Source organism: Carcharhinus amblyrhynchos, chromosome 2 (assembly GCF_965287045.1).
Source record: "Carcharhinus amblyrhynchos chromosome 2, sCarAmb.v2.hapA, whole genome shotgun sequence".
NCBI lineage: Eukaryota > Metazoa > Chordata > Chondrichthyes > Carcharhiniformes > Carcharhinidae > Carcharhinus > Carcharhinus amblyrhynchos.
The window spans coordinates 111,364,523-111,382,856 of NC_137325.1; the positions used below are offsets into that span (position 1 = coordinate 111,364,523).

General features: G+C 44.8%; 1 protein-coding gene across 5 annotated transcripts in view; it reads left to right on the plus strand.

Annotated features, from left to right (window-relative positions):
- Nucleotides 1-18,334, plus strand: part of mllt10 (MLLT10 histone lysine methyltransferase DOT1L cofactor) — a 272,972-nt gene that overhangs the window by 201,132 nt on the left and 53,506 nt on the right. The window lies entirely within an intron of this gene.

The window sequence follows — 18,334 nt, forward strand, 5'->3', positions numbered from 1 at the left end:
GTTTATGTCTTAATGCACAGAGCATTCACAATAACGTGAATGAATTAATTGCGCAAATAGATGCAAACAGACATAATATAGTTGGGATTACAGAGACATGGCTGTAGGGTGATCAGGGATGGAAACTAAACATTCAGAGGTGTTCATTGTTTAGGAAGAATAGACAAAAAGGAAAGGATAGTAGGGTTACATTGCTGGTTGAAGGGAAAATTAATGCAATAGTCAGGCAATATTGGCTTCAGTGATCTGGAATCTGTATGGACAAAGAGAAACAGCAAGGAGCAAAAATTGTTACTGAGGTTGTATACAGACCCCTAAACTGTAGTAGTGGTGATGTGGGGGATGGCAAGGAAATTTGAGGTGCATGCATTAAAGGAATATTTGTAATTATGGGTAACTATTATCTGCATATAGGTTAGGTTGATCAAATTGGGAATATTACTGTAGAGGAGGAATTTCTGGAGTGTGCAATAGCCATTCACACTCAGAACATAGAACACTACAGCATAAACAGGCCCTTCGGCCCACAAGTTGCGCCGATCACATCCATACCTACCAAGCCATAGAACTATCTGTAACTCCCAATCCCATTAAATCCCATATACTCATCCAGAAGTCTTTTAAAAGACCCCAGTGAGTTCGCCTCTACCACCACCGATGACAGCCGATTCCACTCACTCACCACCCTCTGAGTGAAAAACTTACCCCTAACATCTCCTCTGTACTTGCTTCCCAGCACCTTAAATCTGTGTCCTCTCGTAGCGACCATTTCAGCCCTGGGAAATAGCCTCCGAGAATCCACCACGCTATCTATTCCTCTCAACATTTTATAAACCTCTATCAGGTCGCCTCTCAACCTCTGTCTCTCCAGGGAGAAGAGCCCTAACTCCCTCAACCTATCTTCATAAGGCATGCCTCCCAATCCAGGCAACATCCTTGTAAATCTCCTCTGCACCCTCTCAATAACTTCCACATCCTTCCTGTAGTGAGGCGACCAGAATTGTGCACAGTACTCCAAGTGGGGTCTGACAAGGATCTTATAAAGTTGCAGCATTACCACTTGACTCCTAAACTCAGTCCCTTGATTAATGAAGGCCAGTACACCATACGCCTTCTTGACCACATCCTCCACCTGCGAGGCTGATTTGAGCGCCATATGGACCCAGACCCCAAGACCCTTCTGCTCCTCAACGCTGCTAAGACTCCTACCCTTGATATTGTACTCCTTCATCCCGTTGGTCCTGCCAAAATGGACCAGTACACATTTATCCACGTTGAAGTCCATCTGCCACTTCTCCGCCCAGTCTTGCATCCTATCTATGTCACGCTGCAATTTCTGACATCCCTCCAGACTATCTACAACACCACCAACCTTTGTATTGTCGGCGAACTTTTATTAACCCATCCATCCACTTCCTCATCCAGGTCATTTATGAAAGTGACAAACAGCTAGGGTCCTAGAACAGATCCCTGGGGCACGCCACTGGTGACCGACCTCCATGCAGAAAAAGACCCATCCACAACCACACTCTGCCTTCTACAGGCAAGCCAGTTCTGGCGCTCAAATCAGCCTCGCAGGTGGAGGATGTGGTCAAGAAGGCGTATGGCCAAAGCCCCTTGGATACCATGCCCTCTCACGTTCTCAAGAAGTCTTGCATGGGAGACCTTATCAAACGCCTTGCTGAAGTCCATGTAAACCATATCCACCGCTCTTCCTTCGTCAATGTGTTCAGTCACATTTTCAAAGAACTCAACTAGGCTCGTAAGGCACGCCCTGCCCTTGACAATGCCATGCTGACTATTTCTGATCGTTCTAAACTCCTCTAAATGCTCATAAATCTTGTCCTTCAGAATCCTCTCCATCAACTTAACAACCACTGAGGTTAGACTCACTGGTCGGTAATTTCCCGGGCTATCCCCGTCCCCTTTCTTGAAAATAGGAGCCACATCCGCAATCGTCCAATCCTCTGGAACCTCTCCCTTCTCCATCGATGCAAAGATCATCGCCAGGGGCTCTGCAATCACTTCCCTCACCTCCCACAGTAACCTGGGGTACATCCCATCCGGTCCTGGCGACTTATCTATCTTGATAGAATTTAAAAATTCCAACACATCCTCTTTCTTAACGTCCACATACTCAATCTTTTCTCACTATGGTATAATTTTGTTTTACTCATTCATGGGACATGGGCACTGCTGGCTGGCCAGCATTTATTGCGCATCCCTAGTTGCCTTTGGGGAACAGTTAAGAATCAACCAAACTGCTGTGAATCTGGAATCACATGTAGGCCAGACCAGGTAAGGATGACAGATTTCCTTCCTTAAAGGTCATTAGTGAACCAGATAGGTTTTTCTGACAATCGACAACAGTTTCATAGTCATCAGTAGAATCTTAATTCCAGATTTTTATTACAGAATTCAAATTCCATCATCGCCTGTGGCAGGATTTGCACCTGGGTTCCCGGGACAGTGCGAAAAGAATAAGTGGAGGCTAGTTGTGTGAGGCCCTTTAGGGATATGATAGAATTCCTCAACAAAATGGAGAGTGACGTACTTGATTCTGTGACTATTAGGATTCTGAATTGTAATAAAGGAAACTACAATGTTATGAGATGCAAGTTAGCTGTGATGGATTGGGAAACGTTACTTAAAGGGATGGCTGTGGATAGGCAATGGCAAACATTCAAAGAGTGTATGGTGAACTGCAGGAATTGTTTATTCCTGTCTGGCACAAAAATAAAATGGGACAGTGGCCAAAACATTGCTTACAAGGGAAATTACCAATAGTATTAGATCCAAGGAAGAGGCGCACAAATTGGTGAGAAAATACCTGAGGGTTGGGAGCAGTTTAGAATTTAGCAAAGGAGAACCAAGAGATTCATTTAGCAGGGTATAGAGTATGAGAGTAAGCTTGCGAGGAACATAAAAACTGACTGTAAAATCTTCTGTAGGTGTTTGAAGAAAAAAAGATTGATGAAGGCATATATAGGTTTCTTACAATCAAATGGGAACTTGTAATACAGAACAAAGAAATTGCTAAACAACCAAATACATACATTGGTCCTATCTTCACAAAGGAAGACACAAAGTTTATTTATTAGTCACAAGTTGGTTTCACAGGTCAGTGCAATATTGAGGGCCAAAGGGCCTGTACTGTGCTGTAATGTTCTATGTTAAGTAGGCTTACGTTAACAGTGTAATGAAGTTATTATGAAAATCCCTGAGTTGCATTGAACCTGGTGGTTGTGGCTGTGGTGAGTGACTGATTTAAAGTGAAAACCGCTTTTTTCCTGTACTTCCGGTTCTCGGGGCTTGTTAGAGTGTAGTTTACTTCCGTACCGGAAGTTAGGCCAGGGGATAGTCGTTAAGGGGGAGCGGGGGGTATAAATCGGATACTCACCCGGGGACCCACCTCATTGTTCTCCGGAGCATTGAACCTGGTGGCTGTGGCTGTGGTGAGTGACTGATTTAAAGTGAAAACCGCTTTTTTTCCTGTACTTCCGGTTCTTGGGGCTTGTTAGAGTGTAGTTTACTTCCGTACCGGAAGTTAGGCCAGGGGTTTGTCGTTAAGGGGGAGCGGGGGGTATAAAAAAGGGGTAGCAGTATAGAGCGGGCAGCGTCGGGAGCGGGCAGCGGAGTGAGTGGGAACTGAGTGAGAAGGGCTTTGGCTTGCTGGGCTTAGGCGAGTGCAGGCTTGGAGAAGGTGAGTGACAGATTTCTACCTTGGGCACTTACAGGAGGTTGGGACATGGCAGGGAATATAGGGAGGAATGTAAGTTGCGTCCGGTGCCACATGTGGGAGTTCCTGGTGGTGTCACGGGTCCCCAAGGTACACATCTGCAGTAAATGTTTAGAACTGCAGCGATTGAGGGCCCGGGTCAGGCAACTCGAGGGGCGGCTGGAAGATGCGTTTCTAGTCAGGGAGAACGAGGAGATAATGGCTGGGAAACATGAGCAGGAGGAGGTCTCAAGGGCTGAAGAGAAGGGAGGATGGACGACTGTTAGGAGGGGAAAGAGGAAGAAGAAGAGTAGTCAGGGTCCCCCGGCCTCCCTGGAGGCCCCCCAAGGTTCGTCGGCAGGGGCACAGAAAAATAGGAAGGAAGGGGAGACTGACTTAGAGGGACGGAAGGGGGCTGGTAAGGTGATAGTGGTAGGGGATGGGAGGGTCCGAGGGATTGATAGGAGGTTCTGTGGGCAAGGGCGCGACTCCAGGATGGTGGTCTGCCTCCCTGGAGCAGGGGTAAAGGATATAATGGAAAGGGTAGAGGGAATTTTGAAAGGGGAGGGGACCCAGGCAGAGGTCATAGTACACGTAGGAGAGGGGGATATAGGAAGGAGGAGTAGGGGAGAGGTCCGTAGGCAATTTAGGGAGTTGGGGGCCAAACTAAAGAGCAGGACCTCTAGGGTGGCACTGTCTGGGTTGCTGCCCAGTACGAGCAGGGCTAAGAATGACGAGATCATGCAGTTGAATGCATGGTTGAGGGACTGGTGTAGGGTAGAGGGGTTTACTTATGTGGATCACTGGGAGGTGTTTAGGAGAGAAAGGCAATTGTACAGGAGGGGTGGGGAGGATTTGAACGGGAGGGGGACTAGTGTCTTAGCAGGGAGGTTAGCTGGGGTGTTCAGGAATGATTTAAACTAATAGGGGGGGGGGGGTGGGGAGGTGGCTGGGAGAGAGACGGTGAAAGGAAAATTATAAGGGAGAAGGTGGTTCCGAGGGACACTTGTGGGTTGAACTGTGTCTGTTTCAATGCTAGGAGTGTGGCAGGGAAAACGGATGAGCTTAGGGCCTTGATGTTTGTGAGGCAGTTGGATGTGGTGGCTGTAACGGAGACGTGGTTACGGGAAGGGCAGGACTGGCAGCTGAATGTTCCTGGGTACAGGTGTTTTAGGTGTGACAGAGGAGGGTTGAAGAGAGGTGGAGGGGTGGCACTGTTAGTCAAGGAAAACATCACAGTAGTGTAGAGGGAGGGCGATATGGAAGAGATAGGGATTGAGTCGCTGTGGGTGGAGTTGAGGAATAAAAAGGGAGAGATCACACTGCTAGGGGTGTACTATAGGCCACCCAACAGCCCAAAGTCAGTGGAGGAGGGAATTTGCAGGGGCATTTTGGACAGGTGCAGGAAGAATAGAGTGGTTGTAGTGGGTGATTTTAATTTTCCCGGAGTGAATTGGAGGGGGCCTAGAGCTGGGGGTACGGAGGGAAGAGGAATTTGTGAAATGTGTTATGGAAGGGTCGCTAGAACAGTATGTAACTTGCCCGACTAGGGGAGGGGCTATACTGGATTTAGTGTTGGGAAACGAGCCAGGGCAGGTGGGTGAGGTAGAGGTAGGCGAACATGTGGCGAACAGTGACCACAAGTCCGTCTACTTTAGGATAAAAATGGAAAGGGACGAGTGCCGTCCAAGCGGGAGTGTGCTGAACTGGGGAAAGGCGAGCTATGGCAGGATTAGGAGGGAGCTGCAGCAAACTGACTGGGAGGGACTGTTAGCTGGCAAGTCCACGGTTGGCAAGTGGGAGGCTTTTAGGGACAAAATGAAATGGTTGCAGGGGAGGTTTGTTCCGGTTAAGCGAAAGGATGGGAAAGGTAGGATTAGAGAGCCGTGGATTACGGGGGATATTGAAGACTTGGTCAGGAAGAAGAGGGAGGCGTATGTTAGGTCAAAACAAATGGGTACGGAGTGTGCGCTGGAGGAATATAGAGAGAGTAGGAGGGAGCTAAAAAGGGGAATTAGAAGGGCGAAGAGAGGGCATGAGATGGCTTTGGCCGGTAGGATTAAGGATAATCCTAAGGCATTTTATTCCTATATTAGAGGCAAGAGAGTAGTTAGAGGGAAAATTGGTCCTCTTAGGGACAAGAGTGGAGAGTTGTGTATTGAGTCGGAGGGAATGGGGGAGCTCCTGAATGAATACTTTGCGTCGGTATTCACGAAGGAGAGGGGTTCAGAATCGTGCGGTCTCTTGGAGGGAGCGGAGGTTCAGTTGCAGGATATAGTTATTACGAGAGAGGAAGTGCTAGGGCTTTTAGGTAGCGTAAGGACGGATAAAGCTCCGGGGCCTGATGGTATTTATCCCAGGCTGCTTAGGGAGGCGAAAGATGAAATTGCTGGGCCTCTGGCGCACATCTTTGTCTCTTCTTTGGACACAGGTGAGGTCCCAGAAGACTGGAGGGTAGCAAATGTGGTCCCGTTGTTCAAAAAAGGTAGTAGGGATAACCCTGGGAATTATAGGCCGGTGAGTTTGATGTCGGTGGTAGGGAAGTTAATGGAAAAAATACTTAGGGGTAGGATGTATGAGCATTTGGAGCGTTGCGATCTGATTAGGGATACGCAACATGGCTTTGTTAGAGGGAGGTCTTGCCTTACGAATCCGGTGGAATTCTTTGAGGAGGTGACAAAAACGGTTGACGATGGGAGAGCCGTTGATGTCATCTATATGGATTTCAGTAAGGCGTTTGACAAAGTCCCTCACGGTAGGCTGGTAGAAAAGGTTAAGGCGCATGGGATACGAGGCCAGGTAGCTAGGTGGATTGAGAACTGGTTGGGAAATAGGAGACAGAGGGTAGTTGTGGAGGGTACCTTGTCGGGCTGGAGGCCAGTGACCAGTGGTGTGCCGCAGGGCTCGGTACTGGGACCTCTCCTCTTTGTAGTCTACATAAGTGACTTAGAAGAGGGAGTAGGTGGTGTGATCAGCAAGTTTGCTGATGACACCAAGATGGCAGGGTTGGCGGGTACAGAACTGGATTGTCAGGTGATACAACAGGATATAGATAGGTTGGTGCAGTGGGCAGATAGGTGGCAGATGGCATTTAATCCTGACAAATGCGAGGTGATGCATTTTGGAAGGAATAATGCAGAGAGGAGCTATGTGATAAAAGGTAGGCCGATTAGGAGTATAGATGTACAGAGAGACCTGGGAGTGCAGGTTCACAAATCCATGAAGGTTGCGTCACAAGTGGAGAACGTTGTTAGGAAGGCTTATGGGATGTTAGCCTTTATAGGAAGGGGCTTAGAGTATAAAAGCTGCCGTCTAATGCTTCAGTTATACAGAACGTTGGTTAGACCGCATTTGGAGTACTGCGTCCAGTTCTGGTCACCTTATTACCGGAAGGACGTGGAGTCTCTGGAAAGGGTGCAGAGGAGGTTTACCAGGATGTTGCCTGGCATGGGGGGACTGGGTTACGAGGAGAGATTGAAGAGACTGGGGCTATTCTCCTTGGAAAGACGGAGATTGAGAGGGGACATGATAGAGGTATATAAGATACTGAAGGGAATAGATAGAGTTAATAGTGAGAGACTGCTCCCTATACTGGGTACGAACACAAGAGGTCATCACTTAAGGGTGGGGGGGGGAGGTATAATTTGGAGGTAAGAGGAAGGTTCTTTACGCAGAGAGTTGTGGGGGTCTGGAATGCGCTACCGAGTAGGGTGGTGGAGGCAGGAACGTTGGACTCGTTTAAGATGCAGTTAGATAGGCACATGAGTGAAACGAGAATGGAGGGATATGGTAGGGGCTATTAAATAGGGTTAAACCTCGGGAGACACCGGAAGGGCAGGCTGTATGATTAATATTTTTTGTCTTTATTCCACAGGTGGAGGTCCACCTCGTGTCAAGCGAGGGGCATGCACACGGCGGGTCGTGCGTGGGCTGCTCTTGGAAGTCCAGGAGTGGCCTAGTACTTCATGTCAGTGTGTGTGCTTGATCCTGGACCGATAGACGGGCTCCACAACAGCTCAGTGACTAGCACTGCTAGCTGTGCAGATACATGGATTTGGGCCTGTGTCTGTGGGAGTTTGCGCATTCTCCCTGTGGTTGCGTGGGTTTCCTCCGGGCGCTCCGGTTTCCTCCCACACCCCAAAGATGTGCTCTTAGGCTAATTGGTTTCCACCAAATTGACACTATTTCTTCCCTGAATCTGACTGAGTAGGGTCCCATTCGTAGACATGCAGGGTAGAATAGGTGCAGGGCGATGCGGCGGCGCGGGCTCGTTGGGCCGAAGGGCCTGTTTCCCGTGCTGGGTTGTTCTTTGTTCTTTGTTCTTTGCCACACTCTGGCACCTGTTTCGGGTACACTTGACAGGAAATTTAGCATGGCCAATGCACCTAACCAGCTTGTCTTTTGGATTATGGGAGGAAACGAGTGTATGGGGAAAACTCATGCAGACGTCGGGAGAATGTGCAGATTCCACACTGATCCAAGCTGGGAATCAATCCCGGATTCCTGGTGCTGAGAGGCAGTGGTGCTAACCACTGTGCCTTCCGACACAAATAACATTTCAGAAATGTTGGGGAACACAAAGTTTAGTGAGAGGGAGGAACTGAAGGAAGTCCATATTAGTACAGAAATGGTGTTGAGGAAATTGAATGAATTGAAGGCAGATAAATCCTTAGGGCTTGATAATCCATGTTCAAGAATGCTCAAGGAAGTGGCCCTGGGAATAGTGGTTGCATTGATTGTTGTCTTCCAAAATTCTATAGACTCCAGAACAGTTCCTACAGATTATAGGGTGGCTAATGCAACCCCATTATTTAAAAATGGAGGTAGGGAGAAAACAGAATTTTATACCAGTCAACCTGATGTCAGTAGTGGGGATAATTCTAGAGTCCATTATGAAGGATTTTGGACTATAACTGGCAAGGTAGAGGAGCAGAATTAAACCCTTTGACCTGTTGAATCTGCTCCATTATTCAAGATTATGGCTGATATGTGTCTCAACCCTATTCTCTTGCCTCTTCCCTGTAATTTTAGATCATCTTACCAGTCATGAATTTATCTGTAGCAGAGCACTTGGAGAATTGGACAGAGTTAGCATGGATTTATACAAGGGAAATCATGCTTGGCACCTACTTTGAGGATGCAACTAATAAGAGTTGAAGGGGAGCCAGTGGATTTGGCTTGTTTTGACTTTCGAAAGGCTTCTGACAAAATCCAGTTTAAGAGATTAGCGTGTAAAATTAAAGCACGTGGGATTGGGAATAGTATATTGAGATGGATAGAAAACTGGTTGGCAGACAGAATCGGAGTAAATACGTCTTTTTCCAAATGGCAGACAGTGACTAGTGGGGTACTTCAGGGATTGGTGCGAGGACTCCAGCTGTTTAGAATATATAATTAATGATTTAGATGAAGGAACTAAATGCAATTTCTCCAAAATTTACAGATGACACAAAGCTGTATGGGTGGGTGAGCTGTAAGGAGGATGCAGAGATGTTTTGTTATGATTTGGGCATAAGAACATAAGAAATAGGAGCAGGAGTAGGCCATCTAGCCCTTTGAGCCTGCCCCGCCATTCAGTAAGATCATGGCTGATCTGTCGTGGCTCAGTTCCACTTTCCCGCCCTCTCCCCATAACCCTTAATCCCCTCTCTTATCAAAAACCCATCAACCCGCGTCTTAAAAATATTTAGCGAGGTAGCCTCCACCACTTCAACGGGCAGAGAATTCCAGAGATTCACCACCCTTTGAGTGAAGAAGTTCCTCCTCAACTCCGTTCTAAACCGCCCCCCCTTTATCCTGAGGCTGTGCCCCCTAGTCCTACTGTCTTTTTTGAGCGGGAAGAGTCTCTCCACCTCTATCCTATCCATCCCATTCATCATCTTATACGTCTCAGTGAGATCTCCCCTCATTCTTCTCAACTCTAACGAGTACAAGCCTAGTTTATTCAGCCTCTCCTCATAGCTCAACCCCCTCAACTCCGGTATCAGCCTAGTAAACCTCCTCTGCACTCCCTCCAAGGCCAAAATATCTTTGCGCAGGTGCGGCGCCCAAAACTGCACACAGTACTCCAGCTGCGGCCTCACCAATGCCCTATACAGCTGCAGCAAGACCTCCCTACTTTTATATTCAATCCCCCTCGCTATGAAGGCCAGCATCCCATTCGCCTTCCTGACCACATGCTGCACCTGCAAGCTGGGTTTTTGCGACTCATGCACAAGGACCCTGAGGTCCCTCTGCACCGTCGCCTGCTGCAGTTTTTCGCCACGTAAGTAATAATCATTCCTACCAAGTGGACCACCTCACACTTGCCAACATTAAATTCCATTTGCCATTTCCTGGCCCATTCGCCCAGCCTATCTAGATCCTTCTGCAGACTCTCCACACCCTCCGCACAATTTGCCGTTCCCCCAATCTTGGTGTCATCAGCAAATTTCGACACCCTACACTCGGTTGCCTCCTCCAGATCATCTATATAAATGGTAAAAAGCTGAGGCCCCAGCACCGACCCCTGGGGCACTCCACTAGTCACCATCTGCCAATCCGAATAGCACCCGTTGACCCCCACTCTCTGCCTCCTATTTGACAACCAATCCTCTATCCACGCTAACACCGTACCCCCAACTCCTTGTCCCTCGACCTTCTGCAATAACCTCCTGTGAGGTACTTTGTCAAACGCCTTCTGAAAATCCAGAAAGACCACATCCACCGGCTCTCCTCTATCCACTGCCCTAGACACATCCTCATAGAACTCCAGTAAATTTGTCAGACACGACTTCCCTTTAATGAAACCGTGCTGCGTCTGCTCTATCAAGCAATTCCCTTCAAGATGCCTCGCAATTTCCTCCTTAATGACAGATTCTAACATTTTACCTACCACAGACGTTAAACTAACCGGCCTATAATTCCCCGCCTTTTGCCTGGCACCCTTCTTAAACAACGGCGTAACATTGGCCGTTTTCCAATCTTCCGGCACTTCCCCGGAATCCAGCGACGTCTGGAAAATAACCACCAAGGCATCCACTATCACCTCCGCCATTTCTTTCAGAACCCTCGGATGCATTCCATCCGGTCCTGGGGACTTGTCCACAATCAGCCCCTCCAGTCTGTCGAGCACCGCCTCTCTAGTAACAGTAATGACATTAAGACCCTCCAGTCCTACCACCTTTCCATCACTAACACTCGGCAAATTATTCACATCCTCCTCCGTGAAGACAGAAACAAAAAAGTTATTCACTACCTTAGCCATATCCCCATCCCCTACCTCTAGGTCCCCTTTCTCATCCTCTAAAGGACCAACGTTCACCCTAGCCAGCCTCTTCCTTTTTATATATTTATAAAAACTCTTGCTATCCTTTTTTATATTAAGCAAGGTGAATGAGTGGCAAATGTTTGGTAGATGCAGCATTATGTGGATAAATGTGAGGTTAACTGCTTCAGTAGGTAGCAAACATGGAAGGCAGATTATTATCTGAATGGCTGTGAATTGAGAGAAGGAAATATCTGGAATTAAAAGTCTAATGATGACTACAAAACCATTGTTGTTTGTTGTAAAAACTCATCAGATGCACTAATATCCTTTAGGGAAGGAAATCTGCCATCCTTGCCTGATCTGGCCTACATGTGACTCCAGATCCATTGTAAGGTGGTTGACTCTTAACTGCCCTCAGGAATGGTCAGCAAATGCTGGTCCAGCCCACATCCCATGAATGAATTTAAAAAATTAGAGCTAGGTGTCTTCATACACCAGCTGCTGAAGGTAGGCATGCAGATGCAGCATGTGGTAAAGTTGTTATTTGGGCCTTCATAATGATGGGATTTGACCACAGGAAGAGAAATGTCTTGCTCCAGTTATAAAAGATATTGATGAGGCCGCAGCTGGAATATTGTGTGGTTTTGGCTTCCTTATTTAAGAAAGGATATTCTTGCTATTAGAGGGAGTTCAGCAAAGGTTTAGCAAAATGATTCTTGAGATAGCAGGGCTGACCTATGAGGAAAGGTTGAGTCAGTCAGGATTATATTTGCTGGAGTTTAGAAGACTAGACAGGGCAGGTGCAGGAAGGATAAGGGTAAACCTTTTAGGACTGAGATGAGAAGAAATTTTGTGCCCAAAATGTGGCAACCCTGTGGAATTTGCTACCACATAAAGCAAATGAGGCCAAAACATTGTATGCCTTCAAGAAGGAGTTAGATATAGCTGTTGAAGCTAAAAGGATCCAAAAATATGGAGGGAAAGTGAGAACAAGTTACTGAGTTGGATGATCAGTCATGATCAACATGAATGGCACAGTAGGCTCAATGAACTGGATAGTCTTTAATTTCTACGTTCCTATGCATCCCAATAGCAATTGAAATGAATGAATCAGATCATTTATGGATCAGCCAGTTATGTGCCAGATAGTCTCAAATCTTGCATCCTTGCATTTGAGAGCATGAAGATTGGGGGTTGCGTTCGAAGAAATAGCAAGGGAAGGACTGAGTACTGCTGTTATTCAGGAGATGTGTCAAAGGTGAAGGTAAAGTGGCTAATCAGATTGACAGGTGCAGAAGCCTCAAGGCTAAGGAATATGGAAGTGCAATTATAAATGACTTGAAGATGTGCAGGTTAGGTTGATTGGCCTTGTTAAATTGTCCTTTAGTGTCAGGAGGTGTAGAAAGCCCCCTTCTGTACTGTAGGGATTCTGTGATTCTAAGAACCAGTATAGAACAGAAGGGGTAGAGGATTTTGGTGGTAAAGGATGAAAGAAAGATAGTTGGAGATGGCCTCAGTCAAGGCCATGGTCAAAAGTTGCCATAAGCCAATGTCGATGGGGTGGTCATGGTTAATAGGGGATTTTATATGGAGGGAGAGGTGTAGAGTGTCTCGGAGGGCAATGAAATCAAAGAGAAGGTTAGGGTGAGATTTAGTGCCACCACCATAGCAATTTGATAGGCTAAATGATGGAACATATAATTTGGTAGGAGGTTTCAGGAAGGGACAAAGTGTCTCCGTTGTGAGTCAAATTTCTGGAAAAGCCAAATTTCCATCACTACATTGTCCACAGTAAAATTCTTGTTGGCAAAGGCCTTATTCATGAGGCTAAAGGTGTTCTGGAGGAAATTGCAGAGAAGCAACACTTTTTGAAAGAAGCTGTTGAGGAAGATAAGGGGGCAGGAAAGAAGTTAGTAAGATCGACCCCAGAAAGTTGGGTGGAGTTAGCATCAATAAAAGGATCAAGCAGTTTTACTCTCTTCACTTGGAGAAGGGTGGGGATTTGGAGATTGCTGCCTGAAAGGGTGGGGAAGCAGAAACATTCATCACATTTTAAGAAGTAATAGATGTGCATTTGAAATATCACAAACTATAAAGTTGATAGAGCTGGAAAGCGGAATTATGGCTGCTTCAACTGACATGGATGAGATGGACCAAATGGCCTCTTTTCGTGCAGTAACTTTGTAAGATTTCTATGATTTCAGTTGCTGGTTGCATGGAACCAGCAATTGCATGCCTCAATGGAGTCTTCATACAATACTAAAAGGAACACCAAGGGTACATTCTGGCTTATTCAAAGAGGATTAAAGCCTGGGATGGTGAAAATACAGTGGGAAAGTTAAGGAATAGTAATGAGTTAAGTTGGGGAAGGGGGGACACTGAGTACTGGAGAGCATAGAAATGAAAAACGACATGACTAGTTAACAGGAATGGAAGTGGTCCAAAAGCAGCAAAAGAGATGAAGGGCGATAAAAGTAATGGGAGTAGGTTTGAAGCAGCAGCGACTGCTGGACACTGAGGGGATTTAGATTACCAAGACATGACTGGAGATATGGTCTGGACATGAGTAGAGGACAAGGAGGAATTGTTACGAGAGAGTCCAAAATTGAATCTGATATCCGCTGGTAGAATTTGGTTAGGATGAGTCAACTTGGAGTATAAAGAACATAAGAACATAAGAACATAAGAAATAGGAGCAGGAGTAGGCCATCTGGCCCTTCGAGCCTGCCCCGCCATTCAATAAGATCATGGCTGATCTGTCGTGGCTCAGTTCCACTTTCCCGCCCTCTCCCCATAACCCTTAATCCCCTCTCTTATCAAAAACCCATCAACCCGCTTCTTAAAAATATTTAGCGAGGCAGCCTCCACCACTTCAACGGGCAGAGAATTCCAGAGATTCACCACCCTTTGAGTGAAGAAGTTCCTCCTCAACTCCGTTCTGAACCGCCCCCCCTTTATCTTGAGGCTGTGCCCCCTAGTCCTACTGTCTTTTTTGAGCGGGAAGAGTCTTTCCACCTCTATCCTATCCATCCCATTCATCATCTTATACGTCTCAATGAGATCTCCCCTCATTCTTCTAAACTCTAACGAGTACAAGCCTAGTTTATTCAGCCTCTCCTCATAGCTCAACCCCCTCAACTCCGGTATCAGCCTAGTAAACCTCCTCTGCACTCCCTCCAAGGCCAAAATATCCTTGCGCAGGTGCGGCGCCCAAAACTGCACACAGTACTCCAGCTGCGGCCTCACCAATGCCCTATACAGCTGCAGCAAGACCTCCCTACCTTTATATTCAATCCCCCTCGCTATGAAGGCCAGCATCCCATTCGCCTTCCTGACCACCTGCTGCACCTGCAGGCTGGGTTTTTGCGACTCATGCACAAGGACCCCGAGGTCCCTCTGCACCGTCGCCTGCTGCAGTTTTTCGCCCTGTAAGTAATAGTCCTTCCTACCATTCTTCCTACCAAAGTGGACCACCTCACACTTGCCAACATTAAATTCCATTTGCCATTTCCTGGCCCATTCGCCCAGCCTATCTAGATCCTTCTGCAGACTCATAACAATCCAATGCCCAAGTTCAGACAGTTATAGATAGCGAGTGAATCCAAAAATTGCATGAGGGGCAGATTATTATCCAGCCAATTCTTGAGAGTTCAGTTTTTGCTCCAAAATATTCAGAATAACTCAAATGCAGCAACATCAAATTAACAATTTTAAAATTTCTTACAGTTGAGAGCTGTCAGATTTTAAATAGATATTTTCAAATATTTTGTTTTAAACATTTTACAGTGTTATTGAAGAGTGTACTGTTTTAGCTGTGAGGACAGATCATGGCAGCATCAGTTAGAGGTGTATCAAAGAAAATGCAAAAAAAACGTGCAAGGTTAGGATGCAGCACACTTTCAAAATGGAGCATCTGGGTGGTGTATCAGTCTCCTGTGTCTGGTGCATGCTACAGTTTTTGGGGGAGGGGGTGAGAGGGTGCCTCCAATTAATTGCCTATGTAGATTGTTGAAGAGCTTGTTAACAATCTGGAAAGGGCTAGAAGGAGATTTTCGAAGTGGCGGTCAGGAGAGGAAATGGTCCGAGTTGACTTGATTTATTGTCATATGCATTAACATACAGTGAAAAATATTGTTTCTTGCATGCGATACATTTAAAGCATACCATACAAAGGAAAGGAAAGGGTGCAAAATGTAGCGTTACAGTCGTAGCTAGGATGTAACGAAAGATCAGCTTAATGCAACGTAGGTCCATTCAGAAGTCTAACAGTAGCAGGGAAGAAGCTGTTCTTGAGTTGGTTGGTATGTGACCTCAGACTTTTGTACCTTTTTCCCAATGGAAGAAGGTGGAAGAAAGTATGTTCAGGATGCATCAGGTCTTTAATTATGCTGGCTGCTTTTCCAAGGCAGTGGGAAATGTAGACAGCCAATGGATGGGAAGCTGGTTTGCATAATAGATTGGGTTGCATAATAGATTGGGTTACATTCACGACTTTTTGTAGTTTCTTACGGTCTTGCAACTGGTGGACGTTAGTGCACACTTGTTGGGAATTGGGGGGACGTATTCTGATGTTGCTGCTTAATTAAAATGGTGCAATAAACAGAATTATTGAAACTGAGGTGCGCAAACAGGCACAAAGCTACCAACTGTCATACAACCATAAAAAGTAGGAGCAGGAGGAAACTACTTGACCCCTTGAGCTCTGCCATTTAGTAAGATGACGGTTGATCTGGTTGTGTCCTTAACTCCAATTTCTGACCTGCCCCCATGACTCTTGATCTCTTGCCGATCAAAAGCCTGTCTAACTCAGCCTTGAATATATTCGATGATCCAGCCTCCACTATTCTATGAGGAAGAGAATTCTAAAGACTAGCAGCTTTTAGAAGAAATTCCTCCTTGATTTGTCTGTATTGCAGCATACTGCAATTTCTCTCCATTTTGATACTGTAAGTTGCAGCATACAAGATTACCCCATTTTTCAGGCCACAAAACACATGTTCTTGCATGTACTGTGCAAATAAATTAACTCCGCTTTTCAGCAATGACATGCATTGGTAGTTGACCTCAATTTTTCATTCCATGCTTTACTTACCAGTTTCATTAGCTGGGTGCAAGGGATCAAGTAGATGTTGAGAGTTTAAGACATGTCTACTCTGTTAGATGTTAATGATATTTCAAAATGGCAGCTACCCACACCCATGCTGACAGATCACTGTTATACTTAGTGTTCAAGTCAACTCCAGTATTTGGAGGGATTTTTCAAAGCTTCAAAAGTCAACTTGTATATCGACATCTATGGTCGTGTTCTATTTTTCTATCTTTCTGTTGAAATAGACAGCCTTCCTTTTTCCCACACATTCTGTCTACCACATTTTTGTTCACTCGCTTCGCCTACTGATATCCTTTTGTTGACTTTTTATATCCTCCTCATAACCTATATCTGCCTAGATATCTTTAGATGTATGTGATTAAGTGCTATTCCTTTTGGGGACTGGTCAGATGAATTATAAAGTATTTTCCAATCTTATACCTTTAGTATTAAATTAAAAGTACAATGTCAGTACAATACAACCTGTCACTTAGTTGAGGCGTGCTCCACTAGTTACAGTTTGCCGACTTGAAAATAATCTGTTCTGACTGTTCACTGTTTGTTACCCAATCCTCTAACCCTGCTAATATATCATCCCAACACAATAAACTCACTTCTTATGCAGCGCTTTATCAAATGCTTTGGAAATGCAAATATTGATTATTTACTGTTTCCCTATTATCTATCCTGTTTGTTGCATCCTCAAACAACTGATTAATTTATTCTAATCAATTCAACATTTCAAGTCAATGACCTTCATCAGAGTGTTCCACCTGAAATGCTAACTGTTCCTTTCTCTAATGATGCTGCTGATTATTTTCAGCGTTTTCTGTTTTATAACTAAATCCTGATATGTTTAAGATTGTTACAAATTCTGGAACCAAGATTCAAGCTTTGAAGAGGGATGGACAATTTAGATTTCATCCACTTTATGCCAAGCATAGTAAATGTGTGGCAGACTAGCCAATTAGACAATGAGGACAAAATGTTTGGAAGATTTTAAGGGAGAATTGAGTACATGATTGAATACTTTCTTTTGGTAACTGGTTAGGTGATTCAACAAGTATTTTCTGGTCTAATATCTTTAGTATTAAATAAAAAGAATTTCACAATCCAGCAAATGAAACATCTAAAATTGATTGCCAGTTCCAGCCAGTAATACCTATCAGGGCGCAACAATGATATTGCAAACGTGTTACATTTTCATTTCATTTTTGGTTATTAAAGAGAAACAATTATTGCTTCTTTCATTTTTGATCAGAGGAAGAAGGGCAAGTGAGAGGAGGACATGTGTTTTGCTTCCCTACCTGAAAGTTTATTTTGGAGGGAAGCCGATGATAAATCATTTATTTACTTTTCTCCCTGTTGAAAATGGTGTGGTAAATCCTTTCTTCCTCACAAAATTTTGAAATCATAGAACAGTGATCAGATGTTAGTTTGTACGGCAGTTTTGTTTTAAACATCAAAATGCAGCAGCATCCAAATAGTAAAGATTACATAAACCAGGAATAGTTCAATTTTACACTAATTGTTTTTTGCTGTCCCTTTTCTTTAAATTGGTTTAGCTGATTCAGATTTTCTCACTTGAAATAAATGATTTTTGACTTGGCTTTGATTATTGAACAAAACATTAGAAAGAAAATTACTAGTTGTTTGTAACTTCCATCCTATGAGAAATAGTCTATTGCTTTTTATATTTTTCCCAGGAAGCTGGTTACTGAAGGATCTTATAATATTTTCACTGTACTATTTCAGACAAAATAACTTAGATGTCAATACGAAAATGTTAAAACTTTGCTTACATAGTGTTATAGCTCATTTTTCCAAGCTTCTGGTGTAAATGTTTGACTAAAGTTATTGGTATATTGGAATGTTGCAATGTTTCCTGTGACTGAAGTGATTGATGTATTCAATTCTCTCAGTTTTGTGCAGTGAATAAGAACACACCACTATATTTTGTCATGAATGGGTTGGGCCTCCCTTTTATTGTTCATGCAACTGTATTAAATTACTTTCTATGTCAAAGATCATAATCTATTAGAGTGAACATTTTGAATATAAGGTAGAAAATATGTTCCTTTCCGTTTTGGCTTCCCTTCATTAATTTTGCTAGTTTTTGTCTAAATCACTAGTAGGAAGTTATCCTGTAACTTTTAAAGAGGATGGAGTGGCTACTTCATTTTTCTTAAAGAATCAGTGACATCTGAAGGAAGCCATACCTTCTCTTTCTCTCCTCCCACCCACGACCTCCTGGGGGGAGGGCTAAGCAATTGAAGAA